The sequence below is a fragment of the Aquarana catesbeiana genome, linkage group LG06 (genome assembly GCF_042186555.1).
Source record: "Aquarana catesbeiana isolate 2022-GZ linkage group LG06, ASM4218655v1, whole genome shotgun sequence".
In the NCBI taxonomy this organism is placed as follows: Eukaryota; Metazoa; Chordata; class Amphibia; order Anura; family Ranidae; genus Aquarana; species Aquarana catesbeiana.
Window position 1 is genome coordinate 110,630,029 of NC_133329.1, and position 14,593 is coordinate 110,644,621.

At 41.4% G+C, this 14,593-nt stretch overlaps 1 protein-coding gene across 1 annotated transcript in view; it reads left to right on the forward strand.

The window, feature by feature from the left end:
• Nucleotides 1-14,593, forward strand: part of IFT140 (intraflagellar transport 140) — a 205,630-nt gene that overhangs the window by 148,652 nt on the left and 42,385 nt on the right. The window lies entirely within an intron of this gene.

The following is a 14,593-nucleotide window of genomic DNA, read 5'->3' on the forward strand; positions in this document are numbered from 1 at the left end:
CCTTTCCTCTTTTTCCCAACGCACCCCTCCTTCTTTGGAGAGTCTTGCTCAGGCGCTGGTTGTAGATAGATGTTCTCTAAAAAAACCTAAAGTAAGGATGCATTTCCTGGAAGGCTGATTTCCCCTTCCATAACCCCATATCCCCCCCCATAACTCTCAGCCAGAACTGATTCATTCTTAAACAAGAAGCTCTGTTGCAGAGAATGAAATGGTCACATGGAAAGTATTACTGACAAATGTGTAATTCAATTATGTTGTACAACAAGAAGGTCATTAGGATAGAGCCAGTTTTGAAACCTTTAAATATAAGTATCAGTCAAATGGTAAAATCTTATAGTAAAATACTAAGTCTCAGGAAATCATGCACCTGGTTTATAGTCTCTAACCCCCCCTCCACACACAGGTTTTTAAGCTGCCCATATACAATTAGAATTTTGTTTGAACATCTGTATAAAAATAAAAAAATAAATCTTCAGTGCATTTGATCTTGCCATCATTGGGGTTAATTTACTAAAGGCAACCAGTTGCAGTAGCTCTAGAGCTTAGTAAATGGACAGAAGCTCTTCATCCAATCATGTGCAAGAAAAAATTCTTTTTTTAAATTTATTTTCTTTGTACGTGATTGGGTATTCTTTGCAAAGTGAGGCTCTACCTCATTTGCTAAGCTCTGGAGCAACTGCACTTGCAGAGTGCACAGTCTATTTGCCTTTAGTAAATCAATCCAAATAACCTCCCTGGCGGTATTCCCAAATGTGGCTCGGGGTTAAATTTCAGTACCATTATCGGTAACCCCGAGCCACACTCAGGATTGCATCTCAGGATCCTGGTGCAGGTTACTTACCTTGTCCCCAGGATCCTGCAAAGTCCCCCCCAACACTGTGTCTGCGGGCTGTGTCCTTCGCCCTTTGCTCTGTGTGCCGGGCTTCGTTCCCTGCGAGCGTCGGGACGCATGGGGCGGAGCCAGGGGGCAAATTTAAAAAGTTAAAAATTCATAACACACAGTACGCTGTAATCTTTTAGATTACATTACTGTATGAAATCATTTCACATCCCTTTTGTCACTAGTGCTTTGTCCAGTGCCCTACATGCAGTTTTATATTATATATACTGTTCTTTCTGCCTGGAAACTTGAGATTGTCCATAGCAACCAAAAAGTGTCCCTTTACGTCAAAAGTGGTTTGAGACCAGCTAGAAAACAGCGATAGTAAATTAGAACACTTGCAGAATTGAGCGATAGTGATTTGTGGGGAAATTAATTTTATTATTATTATTATATTATTATTTTTTTATAATTATTTATAGTTATTCATTATATTATAATTTATGATTTAGTGTTTCAAACTTTATCATACCCGGGATATCTACTAGACTCTTGTTTGGACAGATTTAAGTGTGTTATTTTTAAGAATTACAGGCCTAAAATATAAACGCCAAATTTCTATGCAAAACAATGTAACGCTTTGAGGCGCAAAAATCTGACATAATCATACTGCCAGGGTGGCTACGTCAACTAATTTAATTCGGAAGCCCTTAAAAATGTGTCCAGTCCTAATACTTGAATGAAATTCCAGATGTATTAAAAAAAAGTTTTTTTTGTGCCTAGAACATGCACATTAAAATATGTATTTTTCCTAAATGAAAACCACATTCCCCATTACAGTTTTGTTTGTTCCGGAAAAAAATTCCATCCTGCCTCTTTGAATTTTCAAAAACAAGCATCGATTTGTCCCCACTAACCATTACAAAATTGAATGAGAGTTACAAAAATGTTGAACTACTGGTGTATGGCCAGCGTTAAGCTGGCCATGCACTGAATGAAATTTGGCCGGTTCAGCAGGGACCAGCCAAATTACGACATATGTGTGACAGTCCCCATTCCACAGAAGTCAATTGGAAAAATTGGAAAAATGTTTCTCAATCAGTGGCTGCAGCCAACTGGCAGCAGCTGCTGATCAGTCTATTCTGACAGCAGTGGGAGCTGCTGTCAGAATACAATGTTGTGGTGGGGATGGGAAGGGGGGATTCTGTTTTCTGTTGTTTGAAGGGATATGTTGTTTTTTTTTTCGTTCCATCAGCAGGCTAAACTACCAGTATACGGCCAGCTTTAGTACGCATTTCTGTACGGGGCAGGAGGGTTTAAAATGGACCTTACGCAAAGTGTAAGGTCTATCTTAAGAGAACCTGTCACTTTGCTCTTTTATTAGCATACTGCCTGCAACAACTACACATACATAAGGTACTATGTACTTTGCATAAGACTGCAACTGCATTAATTCTTAATAAAATTGCATATACAATATTTGTAACCCTCAAACAGAAGATGGTTATTAATTAAATTTGCTCAACCACATAAAAACATGGTGTAAAGCAAAATGGAGGTAGATTGCAAGATAGAGACTGTTGCACCTACTTTGACCATATTCACATCTATAAGCTTTGTGTGTATGAAAGCACCCCATGGGCAATGATGTCATTCAGAATTTTATCACATTATCATTCGGATATAATATTTGATCCTTTAACCTTTATCAAATAGAACTATGGCCATTAGAAATAATGCCATGCTGCACTTAATTACTGTATAAGTATATCTGCACATACAGTTTAACCTTAGCCCACTCCCTGGAAAAAATCCTGCAAATACTGTTTTTTGCCTTGGTGATGGGACCCTTGGCCAGAGCAATCAAAACAGACCTAAACATTAAAGGTTACTCAAAGGGAGATCACAAGTTCAAACTGAGCATATATGCAGATGATGTGCCTATGTTTCTGTCAGACCCAGTGGCATCCCTTCCCAACCTGGTATCAATCCTGAAGGTCTTCCACTACTGTATGACCCAGAGATATGATTCCTTTAAATAGTATAGTATGTCAAACATTGCACTTATGGGTACTATACCAACAGAAATACAAACTGCGCTTTCATATACCTCCCCTATTTTCCTTTTTGGGAGACTTGAGATTCCCCACAGCTTTTCATATGGCCAATAATTTCTTAAGGTGGGAGACAAACACCCTGACTACAATAATTTCCTATTTTTGTTCTTTTGCTCATCTTTAACACCAATATGGCTTACCACAATCTGAATTCTATAAATACTTACAGATTAGACATTTTTATTCATCTCAATACTCTTTTAGCTCGGGGATTCAATCCTCCAAATTTGAACGGATTTGCCATAATTCTTCTTGTTATAGGGGTGTTATCTCACGGATATATGGTTACTTAAATGAGCTATACTTGCCTGAAAATCCTCTGCCATGGCTCAGTAGAAGACTTGAGATAGGTCAAGAGTTCTCTCCAGAGGACTGGATGGATATTTCTTACAAATATGCATAAATGAACACATTCTATGACCATTAAGGAAACAGTGGTGAACCTCTATACAAGATGTTATCTTACCCCTAATACATTACAAAGGGTCTTTCCAAATGTTCCAGAGACCTGCCTTAGAGGTTGCCCTGATAGTGACACGTTTCTCCACATATTCTGGAGTTGCCCAGTTCCTAAACCCCTTTGGCGCAACAGGCAGCATCTAAAAGGAGTTGTAAACCCTCAGGGTTTTTCACCTTAATGCTTTCTAAGCATTAAGGTGAAAAACCTGTGGTGCAGCTGCCCCCCAGAGCCCCCCTTATCCTTACCTGAGCCCGATCCCTCCAGCATCGAGGACGATCAGAGCAGCTCCAGCCACTGTCTCAGGTCTTCATTGAATAGATTGATGGCACCAGGAGCCATTGGCTCCTGCTGCTGTCAATCAAATCCAGTGATACGGGAGCTGGGGGCAGGGCTGAGTCCTGCTGTATGTGTCAATGGATGCCCCCGTGGAATGAGGCTCTCCGTGGGGGCCCTTGATGAGGAGGTAGAGCCAGTAGCGCCGCCAGGGGACCCCAGAAAAGGAGGATCGGGTCCGCTCTGTGCAAAACCCTTGCACAGAGCAGGGTAAGTATAGGCATGTTTGTTATTTAAAAAAAAAAAACACAAGCCTTTACAATCACTGTTCCAGAGACCTGCCTTAGAGGTTGCACTGATAGTAGCACATTTTTCCACATATTCTGGAGTTGCCCAGTTTTTAAACCCCTTTGGCAACAGGCAGCATCTAAAGTAGCCCAATTTACTGGGACTCAATTAACATTGACGTTGCCAATATGTCTACTATTTGCTCCCTTAATAGACATACCAATCCCTAATAAAAAACTTGCTCATACTCTAGTGCAATTCTATGGGCTATTGCCCTCAATTGGTACCTCTACAGTCCCTTGGTCTCTGGTTCTACAAAGAAAAGAAGTGATTAGATTGATGGAGTGAATCCACAATACTATTTTGGATGATATGCCTATATTTGAACGTAAATGGGAGATGTGGTCTTCTTATTGTAACCTATAAGGAAATCGACAATTGACTGTGATGTAATAGATAATGACAATTCTTTTTCTTTTTTTTCTCTCTTTTCTTACTCTGTGTTATTTATACCCATATTGTCAGACTACTATTCATTTGTTCTTGTTATTATTTTAGACTAGTCCTAGTAAGGACATATTTAGTTCATGTCAGTATACTTAGCTTCATACATCATATGTACCTCAGAATCAGAGTCATTCACTTGTGTTATACTTAATAGCTTTTATATGATGAAGTTTTTAAATTGTGTTGCTTTTTATTCTCCAATGCAAGCGTTTGTATTGAAAAAAAAGTCCCACAAATATCTGTTGAGCCTTATCGTTGCTGATTCAGAAGCCTGTAGACTCGGTCAGCACCTGTACATGCCTAGTTCTGCCAACCTTAACTGGCTCTCTCTGAAACCTTCTCATTGCGAGCTGCAGTGTCTGGGAAGGGGAGCATGTGAGACACAAAAGAAGGAGGATTTGGCTCAGTCAGCGAAAGTAAAGGAAGTTTTTTTTTTTTTTATCACAGTCTGAAAAGTATATAAGGGCTTGTTTATGCATGCAGCAAGGACTGCAACGTCTCTGAAAAGCGATCCACACTCGGACTGCTTTGCAGAGGTGTTTGACAGGTGATGAGGAGTTGACATGTCATCTTCTCACTGTCTGTTTTAACCCCCTAAATGCCACATCACCATGACACAACCATGTGCATTGCATCTGATTGCCCATTCACTTGAATGGGTTGTGTTGGTTGAGCGGTAGCGCCCACCGACCGTGACAGGGGGTTTAACTCCTGCTGCAGTATGTATACACCCCCAGCTGCTGCCTTTGCAGCTTAAGGGGGAGCGGTTGGGCAGGAGGCATGGTAAAAATTCTGCTCAACCATGTGTTCTTACCGAATCCCCCCTCCCCCCTCGACCGCAAGTAAAAATTTTTCCTAAGAGCAAAAAGCCACAATCTGTGTTTATTGATGGATCGAAGTACAGCAGACCACCCGAGCTCCTCCTTATGACACTTTTCACTCATAATAAGGTTATTACTCCTAATAAACTCGTTACGAGAAACAAGCTCGGGGTAGTCTGCTGTATATTTGATACATCAATAAACACAGATTGTGGCTTTTTACTCTGGAGTTTGGCTACTTTTCTTTTCTGATGATTGCTTTCAGAGTGGAGGATGAACTGCATGGGAGCATCTGGGTCTAGGTCTGTGTGGGCCTTTGAAACTGTAGCAGAGCATTGAAATTCTTTTGATAAAGGTGTTTTTTTTTTGTTTTGTTTTTTATGAGGACTGTGCATAGCATAGTAACTGGATTTGGTACACGTATAGACTGTGATACAGGAGCCTTAAATCCAAAACAGAAGTGTAATAGTGCTGTACAGCCAGAAGAGGGCACCAATGAGTTCATTACCATATACAGTCTTATGATTAAAGGAAATGAGCCTTCCAACACACAAAAGCAATGAAACAACCTTTATGAAAAGTAATCAGTAGTAAAATGTATAAAAAGGTTCTTTTATGAAAAGTAACTTTTTTTATGCATTTTACTGCTGATTACTACAGTTACTGATATTCCTACAATCAAGTATTTTATTGCTCACTGTTTACCATTATTAGAGCCACCAGACAATTCCCACTGCTTAAAGCCTGATTGAAGTTTCCATTAAGAATAAAAAGTTGTTTTTTCCATTGAAGGTACTGTAAAAATCAACATTTAAAGGGCCTGTGTTGATGGGCTTTTTTGGCTTCAGAACTGTCACCATAAAAAGGGCTATGGGAATCCAAAAGCAGATAAAACAGATCAAATCGTGATCACCTGCACCTGTAATGAATTCTGACTCGCACTGCTGTCAGCCCCCATTCACATTGAATGCGGCTTTGAAATTGTGCAACGTTATCTGAAATCGCATGATTTCAAAGCCACCTAATTAGTGCGATTTCAGGTGCAACTTGGAAAACATCTGCGTAGTTCATGCACAGGTGTCTATGTAAGTTGCACCCAAAATTGCCAAAAGTAGGGCAGGAACTACTTTTTCAAATCGATGCGGCACCACAAAGTTGGCGTTGCACTGATTTGATCACTGCCATTGCGGACAATACAGTGCGACTTGTCATGCGATTTCACCTGTGAATTGCATGACATGTTGCTCCAGTGTGGATGGGGGCTTAAACACATACTGCATTTACCCACGAATACACACTCTAAATGTCTTTGTTTCTCTTTTTAAAGTGACCCATTTACTAAAGTTTTACGCTACAGTAGAGTACAAGGCCCTGATCTGAGTCCATGCTTCCGGATGTGTGGGACAGTGCATTTCAGGTTCTTTCCTTTATGATTTTGTAGACCACCAGACAGGGTCATTTTAATGTCCACTCGCCTGGCAGTGGGGTACAGATGAAGCTTACTGCACTGTGTGTGGGAACAGTGGTCTCTGTACCCCTCAATGTTTCCATGGACTTTGAATGCAACACTGTCATCACACAAAAGGGCAAGTCCCTGCAAAAGAAGAGGTTTTATACTTTCCTTACTGGTAGCTCATGGCTCCTACCTACGCTCTATTAAAATGCAGCCTTAATTATTCTCCTTAGCATTCCACACTTCCTGGAGTGTTAGATGCCTATATCCCCTGCTGTGCCGTGTTTCCATTTTCCATCCCCTATGTCATTGCTGAGTCCCATAATGATGTAAAGCACATGTGCCAAACACAAGGCTGTGGGCCAGATCTGGCCCACCAGGCCATTTCACCTCTCCTGTAGCTGAGGCACCCCCTCATCTCTGCCCTTACCTTGTGTCAGCAGTAGGCAACAGAGAGGAGGACAGAACTCCTCCTGCAGATCCTGTGCTTGTCTGTGCAGTCATAGCACCCCTTGATCTCCACCTCCCCTGGTCTCTGCATTCAGCAGACTCCAGCCCTCCTCTGGTCCCCCTCCAGACTCTGCACTTTCCGCTTCCTAGCTCTGCCCCCAGCTTCTATTCGGCAGCAGCACAAGGTAAGGGGGGGGGGGCACTGTGATGTAACGGATGGTGGGGGAATCTTGGAAATCTAGTCTTACAGATACAATTAGCCCTTTGAAGGCAACCATAATGGTGATGCGGCCCCCGATGAAATTGAGTTTGACACCCCTGATGTAGAGGATCTGAAGAATGAATCACAGCACACAGTGGGGGACACGGGCATCAGACACTCCCAGATGTGTTGAACTCTAATGGGGGCAGCAGCTCTTCAACAGAGCGATGGGACACATAGGCAGTGAGTTTTGGTTTATTATTATTATTATACAGTATTTATATAGCGCCAGCAGTTTGCGCAGTGCTTTACAACATGAGGGCAGACAGTACACTTACAGTACAAATCAATACAAGAGGGATCAGAGGGCCCTGATCACTAGAGCTTACAATCTAGAAGTGGGGTCCACACTTTACAGAGCTGTCTTGACACAGCAGTGCTGCTTCTTTTTCCAAATGTAGCAAAAGAAATTTCAGTTTTTAATCTAAAATGCTGAACAATTTAATTTTTCTTTTTTTTTATCTTTTTGGGTGTGGATTAGCTAGAGAGCGTGCTTGGGATCTTTTTTCTTAATATCGACTTTTCTCTAAGGGGAGCCTCACACCATACGTTGACATGCGCAGACTCTGGGGTTGATTTACTAAAGGCAAATGGAGTGTGCAAGTGCAGTTGCTCCAGAGCTTAGTAAACGACGTAAAGCTTCACTCTGCAAGAGTACCCTATACGCTCTGCAGCGTGCTGATAAAATGCTTCCCGCCTTAATTTTTTTAGAGCATACCAATACAGATATGAACTAACACAGTACTGAACATGTTTTTTTTTTTTTTTGCCTCATTCACGCCTTGGAACTGCATTGATCAGAGTGCATGTTGTGTGAATGAGCCTTCACTTTCTTGATCTGCATTGTTTCATGATACTGATTCAGCAATAATAAAGCTTAAGGACCAGAATCACAGCCAATCAACTTGCATTTGTAGAAGGGTGTCAGTCCCTGTATTTTTCTCGCTATCAGTTTACTTTACCCTAGCCCTAACCATCAAAAGTAGGGATGCACCGATACCATTTTTTTTTTTTTAAAGAATACAAGCACCGATACTTTTTTTTTCAGTACTCGCCTATACCAATTACCGATACCTACCGCAACTGTTTTGTTTTCACTTCAGCTGTCAGCAATGGTACAAAGCATTGAAAAGTTATTTACAAATTAAATACATTTTTTATTTATTTATTTATTTATTTATTTTTTTATTTTTGCGCTTTTTCATTGTGAAATGTGTAAATATTTGTTAATATATATGTGTAAAAATATTCACTAACAAAGCAAACAAAAAAAAGTTTTAATTGTTTATAAAATAGACGTTAAAAAAAATAAAAAAATAAAAAAGCAGGAAAATAATAATTAAATGGAGGAGAATAGGGAGTTAATTAAGGCTGATTAGAGTAAATTAAGGGTTAATAAGGGGTTAAACAGAGGAACATTTGTTCCCTTTGATCTGCAGATGAAGAAACAGAAAGCTACAACAAGAGTTTCTTTTAATTTTAGCGCTGTTAATAAACATTGCTGGCTGCTTTTTTTTTTTTTTTTTTTTTTTTTTTTTTTTTGACAGCTCCAGTTACCGAACTTCTTTAACACTTCAGCTGTTAACAGGGGAGCCCCACTGACAGCTCAAAGAACAGAGCCTGAAAGTATCGGTTTCAGGTATCGTGAATTTGCACGAGTACCAATACTTGTGCAAATACTCGGTGTAAGCACCGATACCGATACTAGTATCGGTGCAACCCTACTCAAAAGTAACCCCAATTTCTGATTGGTTCTGTAATATTATTGTATTTTTTTTCCTCAGTACTTTATTTTTGCAAAAGAAAAAGGAGAAAGTCTGAGAGCTGCTCCCTAACATGAGACACCTCCATCCCTATATTGCATAAAGAAACAGAGAATTTTTGCCCGTGGGACTTTAAATGAAGTGTCCATGGTGATCACATATAAATAGAAAGAGTATATAAGTAACAAGATTTATTGGAATAAATATCATCCAGTACAGGTCATAAACATAGATGACAGTTACATAAGAACAGCAACATGGTAAAATGGTCCTAAAGACATAACCATCATGACATAACATCAAAGTATAAAAAGTACAGATATACATGATACATCTCTAACCCGACGCGTTTCGCGAGCTCTCCTCGCTTCATCAGGGGCTGATGTGTATATCTGATGTCTGTAATAACAAGTAAAAATGTATTGAAGTATGGTTTGTAGTAGGACAACAACATGAAGTCAGAGCTAGTAATCCGATACCTACTTGTCAGGCACTTGACCCCAAAGAGGGCGGCCCCAGGCAGGGGGCGGCGGGAATGCATCTCCCCCGGGAGCTGAGGGGGAGGAGACCACGACGCGGAGGTCCAGGATCAGGCACAGGGCAGGCATGGCGAGTGAATGGAGAAAAGAAAGATGGACCCGACTGTCACCCATGATAGTTGAAGAGCGTACTCACTGTAATAAAGTATAACAAAAATGTATCTATATCTAAGATAGTGGCAGTAGCCATATCCAAAAATATATACAATAGTATGCTTGAGTATGGTGGGTGCAGGGTGTCCAGCAGAGCATGAAAAAGAAAGTAAAGGCAAAACAGAAAACAGAAAAAAGGTAAAAGGGATGTCAGCCCAAGTGTAACCCATGGGTCTAGCAGGGCATACTCTCTATAATAGAATGTATAGATGTAAATATATTTATTAAGGTATACTCAATCATCTAAAAGTCCTACGTAGCATGTACACCATAGTAAGGTACATGAATATGTGTATTTATAAAACTTAAATGGTTCATATCCCATTGTAATGAAAGTATAAGGTAGTAGGCTGGGGTACAAGAAATACAGGAGTGTCCTGCAGAACATGGGGAAGTGTGATGTGAAAGGAAAGGAAGTGAGAAAGAAAAAGTGGGGGGGATAGGGAAGGAGAAGGAAAAAAGGGAACAGAAAAAAGGGGATAAGAAAAGAGAAGAGAAAGAAGAAATGAAGGAAGTTAGCAAAGAAAAAGGACAAGAAAGACTGCAGAAGTGAAGAAGAGGGGGGTACAAACAAACAGGTAAGTAAGAAATAATGAGTGAGCAGAGATAAAAGTCAAAAAGTTGCAAGTGATATTTCCAAGGTGTACTTATATGAATCATAAGTGCATTGGTGAGGTAACATGTATAAATTAGGGTATAATGGTGATGCCTACCAGTATGGTCTCTCACCAGTGTGTGGAAGGAGCCAAATGAAGAGAAGACTGACCATGCCAAAACCCCCGCCTAAATACCCGGACGTCCGCCGTAGCCTCCGCCCCCAACGTCATACAAACGTCGGTGGGGGGAAGCCGCATACACCGCGCCCGCCAGCGTGCGGCGGGACACAGCAGAGGCACCCGCCCATCGTCCGGATGTTGACAGTGCTCAGGAAGTGGAGACATCGCTAATGCAGAAGTCTCTCACTGGGGCACACGGCATGACGCCGATGCACTGATGGCTCCTCCCCTTCCGGAATGGAGAGGCGGAGACAGCAGGGGAAAATAAACCCCATTTGTGCATCGCAGCTCCCGGGGGGAAACGAACCGCCACCCCCAGAACCCGGAGCCACACACATGGAGCCAGGTCCGCAAGTAAAGAAGGGGAGTCACCTTTGAAAAAACATGTCATATTGTCAATGGGTAGTCAAAGTATATATATGTGTATATATTGATATATTTATAAACTGGATCTAGGAGCGGCAGCAGACTCAGGGCATGTGGTGTCTTCCACCTGGGTTCAATAGAAAAAGGAGAAAGTCTGAGAGAGACCTGTACTGGATGATATTTATTCCAATAAATCTTGTTACTTATATACTCTTTCTATTTATATGTGATCACCATGGACACTTCATTTAAAGTCCCACGGGCAAAAATTCTCTGTTTCTTTATGCAGTATAGGGATGGAGGTGTCTCATGTTAGGGAGCAGCTCTCAGACTTTCTCCTTTTTCTATTGAACCCAGGTGGAAGACACCACATGCCCTGAGTCTGTTGCCGCTCCTAGATCCAGTTTATAAATATATCAATATATACACATATATATACTTTGACTACCCATTGACAATATGACATGTTTTTTCAAAGGTGACTCCCCTTCTTTACTTGCGGACCTGGCTCCATGTGTGTGGCTCCGGGTTCTGGGGGTGGCGGTTCGTTTCCCCCGGGAGCTGCGATGCACAAATGGGGTTTATTTTCCCCTGCTGTCTCCGCCTCTCCATTCCGGAAGGGGCGGAGCCATCAGTGCATCGGCGTCATGCCGTGTGCCCCAGTGAGAGACTTCTGCATTAGCGATGTCTCCACTTCCTGAGCACTGTCAACATCCGGACGATGGGCGGGTGCCTCTGCTGTGTCCCGCCGCACGCTGGCGGGCACGGTGTATGCGGCTTCCCCCCACCGACGTTTGTATGACGTTGGGGGCGGAGGCTACGGCAGACGTCCGGGTATTTAGGCGGGGGTTTTGGCATGGTCAGTCTTCTCTTCATTTGGCTCCTTCCACACACTGGTGAGAGACCATACTGGTAGGCATCACCATTATACCCTAATTTATACATGTTACCTCACCAATGCACTTATGATTCATATAAGTACACCTTGGAAATATCACTTGCAACTTTTTGACTTTTATCTCTGCTCACTCATTATTTCTTACTTACCTGTTTGTTTGTACCCCCCTCTTCTTCACTTCTGCAGTCTTTCTTGTCCTTTTTCTTTGCTAACTTCCTTCATTTCTTCTTTCTCTTCTCTTTTCTTATCCCCTTTTTTCTGTTCCCTTTTTTCCTTCTCCTTCCCTATCCCCCCCACTTTTTCTTTCTCACTTCCTTTCCTTTCACATCACACTTCCCCATGTTCTGCAGGACACTCCTGTATTTCTTGTACCCCAGCCTACTACCTTATACTTTCATTACAATGGGATATGAACCATTTAAGTTTTATAAATACACATATTCATGTACCTTACTATGGTGTACATGCTACGTAGGACTTTTAGATGATTGAGTATACCTTAATAAATATATTTACATCTATACATTCTATTATAGAGAGTATGCCCTGCTAGACCCATGGGTTACACTTGGGCTGACATCCCTTTTACCTTTTTTCTGTTTTCTGTTTTGCCTTTACTTTCTTTTTCATGCTCTGCTGGACACCCTGCACCCACCATACTCAAGCATACTATTGTATATATTTTTGGATATGGCTACTGCCACTATCTTAGATATAGATACATTTTTGTTATACTTTATTACAGTGAGTACGCTCTTCAACTATCATGGGTGACAGTCGGGTCCATCTTTCTTTTCTCCATTCACTCGCCATGCCTGCCCTGTGCCTGATCCTGGACCTCCGCGTCGTGGTCTCCTCCCCCTCAGCTCCCGGGGGAGATGCATTCCCGCCGCCCCCTGCCTGGGGCCGCCCTCTTTGGGGTCAAGTGCCTGACAAGTAGGTATCGGATTACTAGCTCTGACTTCATGTTGTTGTCCTACTACAAACCATACTTCAATACATTTTTACTTGTTATTACAGACATCAGATATACACATCAGCCCCTGATGAAGCGAGGAGAGCTCGCGAAACGCGTCGGGTTAGAGATGTATCATGTATATCTGTACTTTTTATACTTTGATGTTATGTCATGATGGTTATGTCTTTAGGACCATTTTACCATGTTGCTGTTCTTATGTAACTGTCACCTATGTTTATGACCTGTACTGGATGATATTTATTCCAATAAATCTTGTTACTTATATACTCTTTCTATTTATATGTGATCACCATGGACACTTCATTTAAAGTCCCACGGGCAAAAATTCTCTGTTTCTTTATTTTTGCAAAAGAACACACAGAAAATACTGAGAGACCACAACCATGTAGTAAATTCCAAGGAACAATTCCAAGAATAAAAGGTCAGCATCACTCAGGTTATTACATATGTAGTCGTGAACAGTAGACTAAAGTTCAGACTGTGAGTGTCAGGGTCTAAGGAGTCTCCTTATCCCTTATGGCAGTTTTGCATGGTAAACACAGTGTAATAAGAACATATATCATTGTATTTTATCCTTATTAAAGTGTATCTAAACCCTAAAACAAAAATGTTACATAATGCAGCTTACCTATTGTTGGCTCTGATGGCTGCATTATTTTTCGTTTTTTCAGCCCAGGTTCACACTTGTCATGCGACCTGAGAGTTCAAAGTTGCATGACAAGTTGCTCCCCATTAATAGCAATGGAACCGTTCTAATTGGTGTGACTCAAGTTATTCCAGTTCCTGCACTACTTTTGGTGGGCAACACCACTTGCATTGACTTCTGGTTAAGAAGTCGTATGCAAGCTGCGATGAAGTCGCGCAGGGATGTCGGATTCAAAGTCGCGGCAGTGTGAACCGCGGGGCTGCGGCTTTTTTCCCTTTTATTTTGACCTGGTAGTCCTGCAAAAGAAAACCCACATGAACTCCTAGGGTTGCTGCACTCTCTTATTCCATCGTACCTATAAAGGGAGCCATGGTTGTGGCCAAGGCTGGACTTTAAACATGTCTTCCTCTCTTCATCTCCATCACATGGGGACTTAGTAGTTGATAGAAGGAAGATAACATTGTATGCGCTTTCAGATCAGTTCACACGAAATGACACACATGTCAAGGTCATATCCCTGCATGTGTAGAAGTTGAAAGACAGGAAGGCCATTGCACAGAAATTAATTTAACTTTGGAGGAAGGCTGAAAGAAGTAACACTTTCAGATAACAAATACCTTCTCAATGGCAGTTTTTGTAAATTTCCAATTCATATACTTTTTTTTCTGGGAAATGTATAAATACATTTAAGGCATTTATTAGGCGGATACAATGGAACATTCACTTTTTAGAGACCTCAGAACTATTTTTAAAATCACTTTCCTGACAAAGGCTACAGGAAGGGCTATTCTGACAAGCAGTTCCAGATTCTCCCACAAGTGATCTGACAGATGGACATGATTGTGGAATTTGCTGAGTGTCACAATTGTTTGATATTGCTCTTACTGGTTTTCAGGTGCTTGCAGTGTTGTCTGCTGAGTCCCTAGAGAATTCATTTCTCCTGCTCATTACTTAACCGGATTCCGGCTTACTGACAGCAGAATCTGTAATCGTGTCGCTTCAGAAATCCTCACCCTTTATTG